This window comes from Ovis canadensis, chromosome 3 (genome assembly GCF_042477335.2).
Source record: "Ovis canadensis isolate MfBH-ARS-UI-01 breed Bighorn chromosome 3, ARS-UI_OviCan_v2, whole genome shotgun sequence".
Classification (NCBI taxonomy): domain Eukaryota; kingdom Metazoa; phylum Chordata; class Mammalia; order Artiodactyla; family Bovidae; genus Ovis; species Ovis canadensis.
Window position 1 is genome coordinate 151,014,261 of NC_091247.1, and position 12,320 is coordinate 151,026,580.

General features: G+C 35.7%; 1 pseudogene; it reads left to right on the top strand.

Moving 5' to 3' along the window:
- The first annotated feature begins 700 nt into the window (after positions 1–700).
- On the top strand, positions 701–12,053 carry LOC138436350 (heterogeneous nuclear ribonucleoprotein A1-like; annotated as a pseudogene).
- The last annotated feature ends 267 nt before the right edge of the window (positions 12,054–12,320 follow it).

The window sequence follows — 12,320 nt, forward strand, 5'->3', positions numbered from 1 at the left end:
TAGTATCATAGGCATGTGGTGATATTTGAATTAAAGGCAAACTGTTTGTAATAACAAACAATTGGAAAAAACACAAAGGTACATTCATGGGGGGGTTGAGTCAACCATGGTGTGTGCCTTTAATGAAACACTGCAGAGCTGCAACTGAAGGAAGCTCTCCGAGTGAACACGAGTGAACTCCATGCCAAATTGGAAACAACCACACACGAAGAAAAGGATTTCTAATGGCTTTAGAACTCTGCATACATTTACTGGTATATATTCTAAGGACAAAAACAACTGTGAAAAATATTAAACTTCAGTCAGTAATTTTACTCAGTATTAATATTGGTACAGTTATTTTGAATTTATTTTTGTTAATGTTGTAGGATAGAGCAAGAATGAATACTAAAGTTAGTAGGAAACAAAATTTCAGTGTAAGAGAAAAGAAGTATAATTACCGAATCAAAAAATGAAGGAAAAAAGGTAAAACATTACATTTGGATGGGAAATATCTGTATAAACTCATGAAGTTAGAATATTTGTTTTTTTCTAGCTTTGTCCACTGAGAAAGCCTAAAACCACTGATAACCCAGTGAAACCATTTACTTCAGATCGGGACTTGAACCCATGTTCTGGGACTTGAACCCATGTGGCTGGGGACTCACACCCACATAACCAGGGCTTGAACCTGGCTGAAATCCTGCCTAGGACTTGAGCCATGTGGCTGGAACTCAAGCCCAGCCAGAACCCGTGGTACCTGGTTTCAGGACCCAATGAAGCTCAGATTTTTGATATCTCATCACAGAAAGAATTCAGTGAGAAAAGTGATAGGTGAGAAGTGGATTTATTCAGATTCAGAGAGAAGGACACTCCACAGACAGAATGTGGGCCATTGCAGAGGGCAAGGGGGGTGGCCTCAAAGTGCAGTGTGGTTTGCTTTTATGGGTTGGTAACTTCATAGGCTCAGTGGGAGGATTATTCTGGTTTGGAGAATAGGTGGAGATTTCCAGGAATTTGGCCACCACCCACTTTTTGATCTTTCGGCAGTGTCTTGAAACTGTCATGGTGCCCCTGGGTGTGTCGTTTCACTTGCTGATCAAGGATCGAGGTTTAGTCGAAGTTGACTTGTCTGCCATCTTGGATCCATTTGATTCTAATCCGTTTATGCTGTGCCCTCTGGGTTATGTCATTCTTTCAAAAGCTGTGCCCTGCCCCTTCCCCTCTTGTTTCACCAGGAGTAAAGAATCTCTTGGTATCCAAACTGTGATTTATTTTCATAGAAAAATATTCTTGGAAAAATAGCTGCTCCAGGTTTGGGCTATTTTGTGCCAGAAAGTAAACAAGTAATCAAACAAAAATATCAAAAGGTTATGGGAACCAGTTTGAGAGGATTCTAACTTACCTAATTTGATCATTATACATAAAGAAATTAATTGAAAGTCACTGAATATATAAAAAATCATGAATTAATATTGATATTTAACAGCAACTATAAAACAGACATGGAATTCTCATTCACCACCATTGACAAGTACTATTAAATTAACTCCTTACTTTGGAAGTTCACAGTTGGAAAGAGAGAGTTAAGTATTTATCCCACCTTTCTCCTAGGACTATGATTCAGGGTAAGGAAATAGCTTATGTTGAAATTCTCTCAAGTTATTTCATAGAAGAATGCACACTAAAATGCAGAAGGAATGAGGTAATGTAAAACATAATTTTTAACCTCTAACATAATATTTGACTCAAGCATTATCACTCAGTGCTAAATCATTTGGCAAAAGACTTCTTACGAGGCCAAAGTATCACCCTATTGATGGCTTTCTAACCACAAAGGGAAAAACTTATCTTGATAATAGAGAGATCCATGTGTCACCATCTTAACCCAGTGATCACACTTGCAGCACTAGTAGGAGAAATAAATATAATGGGCCTCCTGATGTGATGTAGTATGATGCACACAGCATCTCTGAGAAAATATGCTTGCCAAACATATTCAGCTTGAATTCACTACAGAAAATATTATAGCGCTCAGAAGAACCAGTAAAATGATATCACAGGAAACAGTTGAACATATCTATACTGTGGGACATTCATCAGCTTGATGCCTGGTGATATCTAGCCTGATGCCAACTTTGTGATGGTTAAATAGGTCGAAGGGGCCAGAGTCTTCATGATCAGGGTATTATTGTAAATGTGTTCTCATTTGAATTTTCAGGCTTATGGATCTTGGGCTTATCTCCTGGGACATGATGATATATTATAAGCATGGGTTACCCATGATCAAAGAACCTAAAATACCCCCAAAATGAGCCAAGCACTAAGGATTTCATTTTTTAAAATAATAGAGATCAGTATAAATTGAATTTGCCAGCAATTCTTGTTTTTTCTTTTCAATAGTGCTATTTTGGTTAATGTATTCATAACTTAGAAATGGTTACAGAAGGACAGTTATTTTGTCAAAACATTCTTAAACATACCACAATTATCTGTTTAATTTATATATTAAGGTATTAAAAATGTAAACTATTTAGTGAATATTTTATATTTATAACTCTGTAAATACTGAGTTATGTCATAATTACATAATTATATAGTTATTGTCATAACTACAATAAAGTAAATAGAATACAATAGAATAATGTTAAGCTTTGTCTCCATATTCTTTATTTAAAATTAGGTTCTTTTATAATAATATGTAATATAAGTAGTTAAAAATTTATATTTAGTATAAAATTTATATATGTGCATTATTATTTCCAGTGGATTTTAAGTTCATACAGCTTTATGTTTTTTCAGATGGGCATACTTCCACTAACCTCTTAAAAGTTTAGAATTCAATCTTATGAGTTGTTGAAGTATCAATAAACTTTGCTCTGTATGTCTGTGTATAAAAGACATTTTCTTAGTTTAAAAATTTGTTCTTGAATGAAGCAAAATCTCTGAGTACCCAAAATGGCAATTATAAATAAATTTCTAAGGCTGGATGTTTAAACAATCAATGATAGTTTTAAATGAAGTCTAAATAATAGAAACCATTATGATTTCAAATAAGTTGAGTATTAAAGGAGACAGAACAATAAATGAGATCTCATTTAATAAATGTATAGTGATAACACTACTATCACAAACACAAAGTCAACTTTATGCAGATCAAACCTGAAGCTAATTTATATTTCATGCCTTTTATTAACTGATATCCAGTGAGAATTATTCACATTTTTTCACTATATCAAACTCTCTTAATAAAACTCTGCTCTGTTTCGCATGTGAGTTGCACCATTTCATAAAATTTTCAGCAGCCTTTGACTTGCTAAATAAAGTGGTCACTCAAATCTCATTTTCTGTCTGAGTGCAGAAAGCTGAATGGACACTGAATTAATCCTGCATATTGTCTCTGCTTGATTAGGTCTCCAAGAGATCTTTGTCCTGTCACCTTTAATGGACTCTGTCTAATGGACTCATTAGTGAATTTCTTATCATTTTTAGGAGAAAGATGCAATCTTACAAAGCTGTCCTTCATGCGTTAGGAAATTATTATAATTTATGTATGCCTTAAACACTTATTCAAAAATTAAGAATGAAGAGACTCTATTTTATTTGGGCACCATAATATTGTAACAATGACATGCTGATTACAATGAGGGGTCTAAGAATACTATTTCTTGCTGATTACTCATGTTATATTCAAAACTAGTAGTTAAAGCGGACACATTCTTTAATTCAATAGCTTCATATTACACCATAGTCAGAAAATTTGCAGCTGGGAAAATGGAGATTTTCTTGGCTACAGTTATCTATAAGTGCAGAAAAACTAATAATAAATGACTTACTGATATCATGCAAATCTCTCTAAATTCATGCTATGGGGATTTACATTTTAATACTACTTTGCATTACAGTCCAATAATGAATACTCATGTTTGTTACCTTACACTATACTCTTTCTCCTCTGTCTCTTTTCTTGGATTCTCATGTTATTTTGGTTAATGAAATTCATGATGGTAGAAAAAATGGATATTAGACAAATATTTAATTCTGAGAAATATTATATATTTTACTATTTTTATTGTGATTGTATTCTTATACCCTTAATTAATTTGTTAAAATTTGCCATTCATAGGCCTATCACTTGAGAAAATTTGTTAAAGTTTCATTACCTGGCTTTCTTTGAACTTGAACATTTTAATTATTGTTTTTTTTTAATTTATCAAATATAGGAAGAAAAGGTCAATATTGATATTCTTGAAGACTTTAACACATTTTTTTTTCTTTGCTTGAAACCGTTTCTTTGATTTTGTTTTGCTAACTGCCTGATCCCAGTGTCTGATGAGGAAAGCTAGGGGAAATGCAGAACCAGCAAGTAACTGCTAGGTAACCCAAAGTAGTGTGTGTGTGTGTGTGTGTGTGTGACAGGGGTGGGGTGGGAAGAGGAGAGTATAAAGTTCTTTCCAGAGATGATGGTCAATAGAATCAGAGGGTATATGCTAAAGTCAAGTTCTGGAGGGAGATCAGTATGGAGGTTGAGTTATCCATCTGGGAAAAGTTGTCTGTAGCAAAGGCATTCTGGAGAAAGAGCTAGGGAATTTCTGGTGGACAATTAGAAAAATTCCAGATGCAAAAAGCAAAGCCAATGGTTTTTATTTTTTGGTTTGTTTTATATTTTTAGCACACCAATTACTGAAGAAACTTTCTAAAAGGGATTTAATAAGACTGTTATCTTTGGAATAGTTCTTCAACAACTTGTTCTTATAACCTTTCTGCATGTTACAGAATTTTTAAATTGTTCACTGTACACAAAAGATACTTAGTGCTTTAAGTTTTTGAGGCTTGAATACCGTGTTTTCTTCACCTAAACTGTTAGTTCCCTTCTTACTTGTCCGAGAAACTCTAACTCGTCCTTCATGATGCAACTCGAATGTCACCTGTTCCATGGAGCTTTCCCTAAGACAACCCTACACACCTCTCTGCCCAGATTTACTAGTTGTTCTGTGTTTAGTCCTCTTTTAAGGTATTTCTTTCTTAAAATGTGTCACTTATTTTCATTTGGAGAAGTTATTGGGGTTAACTAAGGCTCAGTCTCTCATGATAACCAGCATAGTTAACAGTAGTTAACGAAGCTGCTGCTGTTGCTGCTAAGTCGCTTCAGTCGTGTCCGACTCTGTGCGACCCCATAGACGGCAGCCCACCAGGCTCCACCATCCCTGGGATTCCCCAGGCAAGAACACTGCAGTGGGGTGCCATTTCCTTCTTCAATGCATGAAAATGAAAAGTGAAAGTGAGGTCGCTCAGTCGTGTCCGACTCTTCATGACCCCATGGACTGCAGCCTACCAGGCTCCTCTGTCCATGGGATTTTCCAGGCAAGAGTACTGGAGTGGGATGCCATCGCCTTCTCCGAGTTAACAAAGCTAACTTGTCATAAATTTTAGTACAATTTTTGAACAGCTGAAATGTTTACAGCACTCAATGTTTATGCAGTGCACAGTGTAGGGAGTGTGAATGTGAAGAAGAAAAGAAACAAACCACCATCTGGTAGGTATAAATGTCTGTGACGAGAGGTCAGTCAGTGGAAGGCTGTGTTTGAAAATGAGAAGGAGTGAAAATAGTGGACATTAGGACTACTGAGAAGCAGAACTGATGGAGACAAGAGAATGAGAGATGTAGACAGAAAAAAAAAAATGTTTGAAGAAATAATGGCCCCAAATGTGATTAAAAGTATAAACAGATTGAGGAAATTTATCAGACATGAAACACAAAGAAATATGAAAGAAAACTACTTTAACACTTCAAAATCAAATTGCTTAACACCAGTGACAAACAGAAAACCTATAAAGGAACCAGAGGGGAAAAATACCACTTTATATAGAAAGAAACAAAGTCAAAGATAGCAGCAGATTTTTCATGTGAAAGAATGTAGGTTAGAAGATAGTGGTGCAACATTATTAAAATAGTGGAAGAAAAGAAGCTTTGTCAATTTAGAATTTTTCACCCAGTAAAAATCTGTTTCAAAAATGAAGGTAGCCATTCCTAAGAGAAATAACATATGTCAACACAAAGACATGTACACAAACGTTCATAGAAAAATTCTTTGTCATCACCAGAAACAACCCAAAAGGTCAACAACTAGTGAAAGGAAGAATTAAATATGGTATATCTATATAATGAAATAATATTTAGTAATAAAAGGGTATAAACTACTTACATTTACTACAGTATGGATGAACCACAGAAACATTGTGTTATGTAAGGCAAGGCAGATGCAAAAGACTATGCTGCAGAATCCCATTCATCTGAAATGCTTAGAAGGCACGAATCTATAGGAGGAAAGCAAATTAGAGTTTGCCTGATGCTGAAGCAAGCAGAGATTAGCTATGAAAATGGATGAATGAATTTTTTGATGATGTAAACATTCAAAACCACTTTAGAATGCTTGCACGATTTTACAAATTTACTGAATTACAAATACATTAAATTTTATATTTATAAAGGGTGAACTTTATATTATGTAAATCACACCTCAATAAATCTTTAAAAAATGAACGTAGAATAAAGACCTTTTTAGACATACAGAAGCAGAAAGAACTCAATGACAGACATTCTCTTCAAGAAATGTTGATGGAAGTCCTTTAAGCACAAGAAAAATATAATTAGTTAGAGAGGTGGATCTATATGAAGAAACACTTTAGGAGATGATCTATAATTTTAAAGCCAAAATAGCAATAATATAGTTACTGTAATATTTATAGAATATGTAAAAGTAAAACATATGACAATAGCACAAAAAACAGGGAGGGAAACCATAAGTATATTGCTTTATTGTTTTTATACCAAAATGTAAAGTTAATATCACATGACAGTAGATTTTAATAAAGTAAAAATGTTTTATAAATCTTGATGCAATCATTAATGTTAACATAAGCATTCTAGCTAATAAACCAAGAAAAGAGATAAAATGGAATTATAAGAATTACTTGACCCAAAGAAAGGCAAATAAAGGGAAAAGAAAACAAAGATGGGACAAATAGAAGATAAACATCAAGATAACCAACCTAAACATAGCAATATCAGTAATAAAATTGATTGTAAATAGTCTAAATATTCTAGGAAAAAAAAGTGAATGTAATGTTGAACGAAACAGAATATCTAATAATATGCTGCTTATAAAAATAGACTTTAGTATAAAGACATAAATAGGTTAAAATTTTAAAAATGAAAAAAAATACATGTCATTCTAACATGAAGCAAAGAAACCCAAGCTGGTTATATTACTATCAGATAAAATAGATTTTAAGACAAATATATTACAAGAGATAAAAAGTATCTTGAAGATTATACAAGAACCAGATCTTAAATATTATGCATCTAATAATAGGGCTTCAAAATACTTGGTGTAAAAATTGTAAGGAGAAATAGACAAGTTTACATTTATAGTTGGAGATTTCAAAACTTAATATCAATAGCTGATCAAGCGAATACACAGCAAATCAGTAAGAATATCAAATACTGTCAATCAACTTGACCTAATTTATAAGACACTGAACCCAGGAACAACAGAATATACATTCTTCACCGTTAGAACATTTACACAGATGAAAGTCTGGGTCATAAAACAAGTCTCAAAAAATTGAAGAATATTAGATCATACAAAGAATGTTATTTAATAGCAGGTAATAATAATAATAATGAATAATTAAATAATAAATAAATAATACATAGAAATCAATAGCAGATATTGTGCAATACAACTTATAAATATTTGGAACATTATTTCACACTTTTAAATAAAACCTGTGGGTCTAAGAAGATTTCAAAAAGGAAATGAGAAAGTATTTAGAATAGAATGAAAATTAAAATATAACATTGGAGAATGAGCTGGTAACCCATTACAGAATTCTTGCCTGGGAAATCCCATTGACAGAGGAGCTTGGTGGGTTACAGTCCATGAAGTTGCAAGAGTCAAACATGACTTAGTGACTAAACCATCACCACAACCAAAACTGTACCAAAATTTATGGGATACCAAGTGTGTTAGAATAACAGTCCCCCCCCAACCAAATATGCACATGTCCTTGTCCCCAGAACCTGTGAATATGTTACTTTTCATGGCAAAAAGGACTTTTGCTGATGGGACTAACTTAAGGATCTTGATGATATTAGTTTGTAAACATTTCTCATAAAGGGACATGAAAAGATGTTCAACACCATTGTTATTTGTTTGTTTAGTCACTAAATCATATCTGACTCTTGCAACCCAATGGACTGTAGCCCACTAGGCTTCTCTGGCCATGGGATTTCCCAGGCAAGAATACTGGAGTGTGTTGCCATTTCCTTCTCCAGGGGATTGTCTGATCTAGGGATCAAACCCATGTCTGTTGCACTGACAGGTTGATTCTTTACCACTGCACCACAGGGAAGCCCAGCATCAGTAGTCACTAAGAAATGTGAATAAAACCACAGTGATATGTCACTACACACTTACTGGAATGCCTTAAATTAAAAAAGATTGATTATATTAAGTGTTAGTGAAAATGCAGTAACTAGTATTCTAGCACCTTGGGTGAGAACACTTTGGAAAACAATTTAACAGCTTCTTAAAGAGTTAAATATACACTCAGCTATGTTCCAGTCATTCAACACATAGGTATTGATGTTCACTCCTGAGAAATGTAAACATATGAACAAAATTTTAGACTTAAAGTTCATAGAAACTTTATTTATAATAGCCAAAAATTGGGTAAAAATAACCCTAAATGCTTTTCAATTGGTAAATTTGTAAACTCAAGTCCCCACAATGGAATACTATTCAACAATAAAGAAGATTGAGTTATAATAGACTCAATTTGTTGGGGATGGATATTGTTGTTATCTTGATTGTGATGATTATTTTATGGTTGTATACATATGTCAAGACTTAACAAATTATATACTTTAAAGATACTCAGTTTATTGTATCTTAATTATATGTCCATAAAGCTACCAATGAAATACACACACAATAATATACAGCTAAACATATACCCACTAAATTAACTATAATAAAAAATCATTGAAAATACTAAATGTTGGAGAAAATGAGCAGAAACTGGAACCCTCATACATTGCTTGTGGTGATGCAAAATGGTACAGTTGTCTTGGAAAATAATGCTAAACTTATGATTGTCATTTGACCTAGTAATTTCATTCCTTGGAATATATCCTGGAGAAAAATAACATATGTTCATGACAATTGTAATGCAAATGTTCATAGGAACTTCATTCATAATGGACAAAAAATGAAAACAGTCCAGGGTTAACCAACTGGTGAAGAAATAAACACAATGTGGCATATTCAAACGATCAAGTACTATCCAACAGTAAAAATGAAAAAAAAGACTATTCCATGCAAAATCATGAATGAGCCTAAAGAACATTCAAAGTGAAGGAATTCAGACACAAAATATTATACAGTGTACTATTCAATTTATACAAAATGTCTAGAAAATGCAAAGATCAGTGTTTGCTTGGGACTAGGGGAGGGAAAGGGAATTGACAGGGGACAGAATAGAATTTGGGGCATGGTAGAAAGTTTCTAAATCTGGAAGGTGGTGATAGTGTGTCACTATACAAATTTGGGCTTCCCTGGTGGCTCAGTATTAACGAATTTGCCTCCTTGCAGAGGCAAAGTTTGATCCCTGGATTGGGAAGATCCCCTGGAGAAGGGCATGGCAACTCACTCCAGTATTCTCGCCTGGAGAATTCCATGGACAGAAGTTTGGTGGGCTACAGTTCATGGGGTCACAATGAGTAGGACATGACTAAAGTGACTGAGCATGCATGCATATAAATTTACTAAAAATCATTCTGCATATTTTAAATCGGTGAATTTTATAGTATATCACGTATGCCTCAATGAAAGTGTCAAAAATGCAAAAAAAGCAAAACAAAACATGGAGTACCTACCATGTGTCACATATTGTGGGATATAAAAGAAGATGTGTTATATGTGATAATTGAGAATATCAAAAATTGGGTGAATGTTAGCTAAATCTCTCTCCTTTCTTCCCTGTGACTGGTGTATTTGAAGTTACCTAGCTGACACTGTCTGAGGTTTAGAGGCCACCGCCTTGGAACAAGGCTCTGTGCTCTTTCCTGTCCTTAGCTCATTCAGTAAAGAGGAGTCTTCTTTTTTTTTCTGTTAGAGGTGTTTCTTTTTCTAACTCCAAAACCGATGCCATTATTCTTCTTGCATCAGGGTCAGGTAGATTTAATAGATAACAGTTGTAAAGTCCTTGGAGGTATTCAGGGAAAAGAGCTTGACACAGTCTATACAGGTTTAATGACTAAAATGTCCTGTTTGCTACTTCCCAACTGTCACCTCTTCTCTGTATTCATTACTTTTGTCTACTCTAAATATAATTGCTCACATCAATGAGCTGGTGAGTAAACTCACACATATCAAGTCTGCAATAAAACTGAAGTCAAGTTCAATTTCTTTGGGGGAGAAATAATGAAGTTAGCACCATATTTCTGCTTGTTTCTTTAATGTAATTAGAGAGAATGTTTTCCTCAAACATTTTATTCTCTGAGAAGTTCTGCTTCTTCCAAGCACTTTAAAGTGCTTGATTTTGGATGCTGTGAAACATTACAAAGTGCATTATCATTATATGTTGAAAAATACTGAATTAAAAACTGGCTTCCCTGGTGGCTCAGATGGTAAAGAATCTGCCTGCAATGAGGGGGGCCAGGGTTTGATCCCTGGGTTGGAAATTTCCCCTGGGGAAGGGAATGGCAACCTATTCCAGTATTCTTGCCTGGAAAGCCAGGCATGACTAAGCAACTAACACTTTTTTTCTCTTAGAGATATATTCATTAGGTTATTCCTTTCTGCCCATGAATGCAGCTAAGTCAGCATTGCTGAAGTCTCCCCAGCTCCGCTGCCATCATGTCTAAGTCAGAGTTCCCCAAGGAACCCAAACAGCCACAAAAGCTCTTCTTGGAGGGGCGAGCTTCGACACAACCAACGAGAGCCCGAGGAGCCATTTTGAGTAACTGGGAATGCTCACAGACTTGTGGTAATGAGGTATCCAAACACAAGCATTCCGAGGCTTCCAGTTCATCAAATATGCCACTATGGAGGAGGTGGACACAGCCAAAATGTAAGGCCACACAAGGTGGATGAAAGAGTTGTGGAACCCAAGACAGCCATCTCAAAAGAAGATTCTCAAAGACCTGGTACCCACATAACTGTGAAAAAGATTTTTGTTGGTGGCATTAAAGAAGATACTGAAGAACTTCACTGAAGAGATTATTTTGAACAGTATGGGAAAACTGAAGTGATTGAAATCGTGACTGACCAAGGCAGCGGCAAAAAGCAAGGCTTTGCTTTTGTAACCTTTGATGACCATGACTCTATAGACAAGATTGTCATTCATAAATACCACACTGTGAAGGGCCACAAATGTGAAGTTAGAAAAGCCCTATGTAAGCAAGAGATGGCTAGTGCTTCGTCCAGCCAAAGAGGTGGAAGTCGTTCTGGAAACTTCGGTGGTGGTTGTGGAGATGGTTTTGGTGGGAATGACAACTTTGGTCACAGAGGAAACATCAGTGATTGAAGTGGCTTTGGTGGAAACTGTGGAGAGGTGGATACAGTGGCAGCGAGTTGGCTATAATGGATTTGGTAATAATGGAAGCAATTCTGGACAGTGATTTTGGCAGTTACAACAATCAATCTTCAAATTTTGGTTCCATGAAAGGAGGAAACTTTGGAGGCAGAAGTTCTGACCCCTATGGTAGTGAAGTGAGGTGAGGTCGCTCAGTCGTGTCCGACTCTTTGCGACCCCGTGGACTGTAGCCCACCAGGCTCCTCCTTCCATGGGATTCTCCAGGCAAGAATACTGGAGTGGGTTGCCATTTCCTTCTCCAGGGGATCTTCCCGACCCAGGGATCGAACCCAGGTCTCCTGCATTGCAGGCAGACACTTTAACCTCTGAGCCACCAGGGAGGCCAATACTTTGCCATACCATGAAACCAAGGTTGCTATGGTGGTTCCAGCAGCAGTGGCAGTGACTATCACAGTGGCAGAAGGTTTTAATTACTGCCAGGAAACAAACCTTAGTAGTAGAGGAGAGCCAGAGAAATGACAGGCAAGCTACAGGCTAGACCAGATTTGTGAACTCAGCCAAGCACAGTGGTGGCAGGGTCTAACTACTATAAAGACAACACGTATTTTAGACAACACTCATGTGTATGGGCAAAAACTCCAGAACTACTGCACTTCTGACTAACTCTATCAGTTCAGTTCAGTTCAGTTCAGTCGCTCAGTTGTGTCTGACTCTGCGACCCCACGAACCTCAGCACA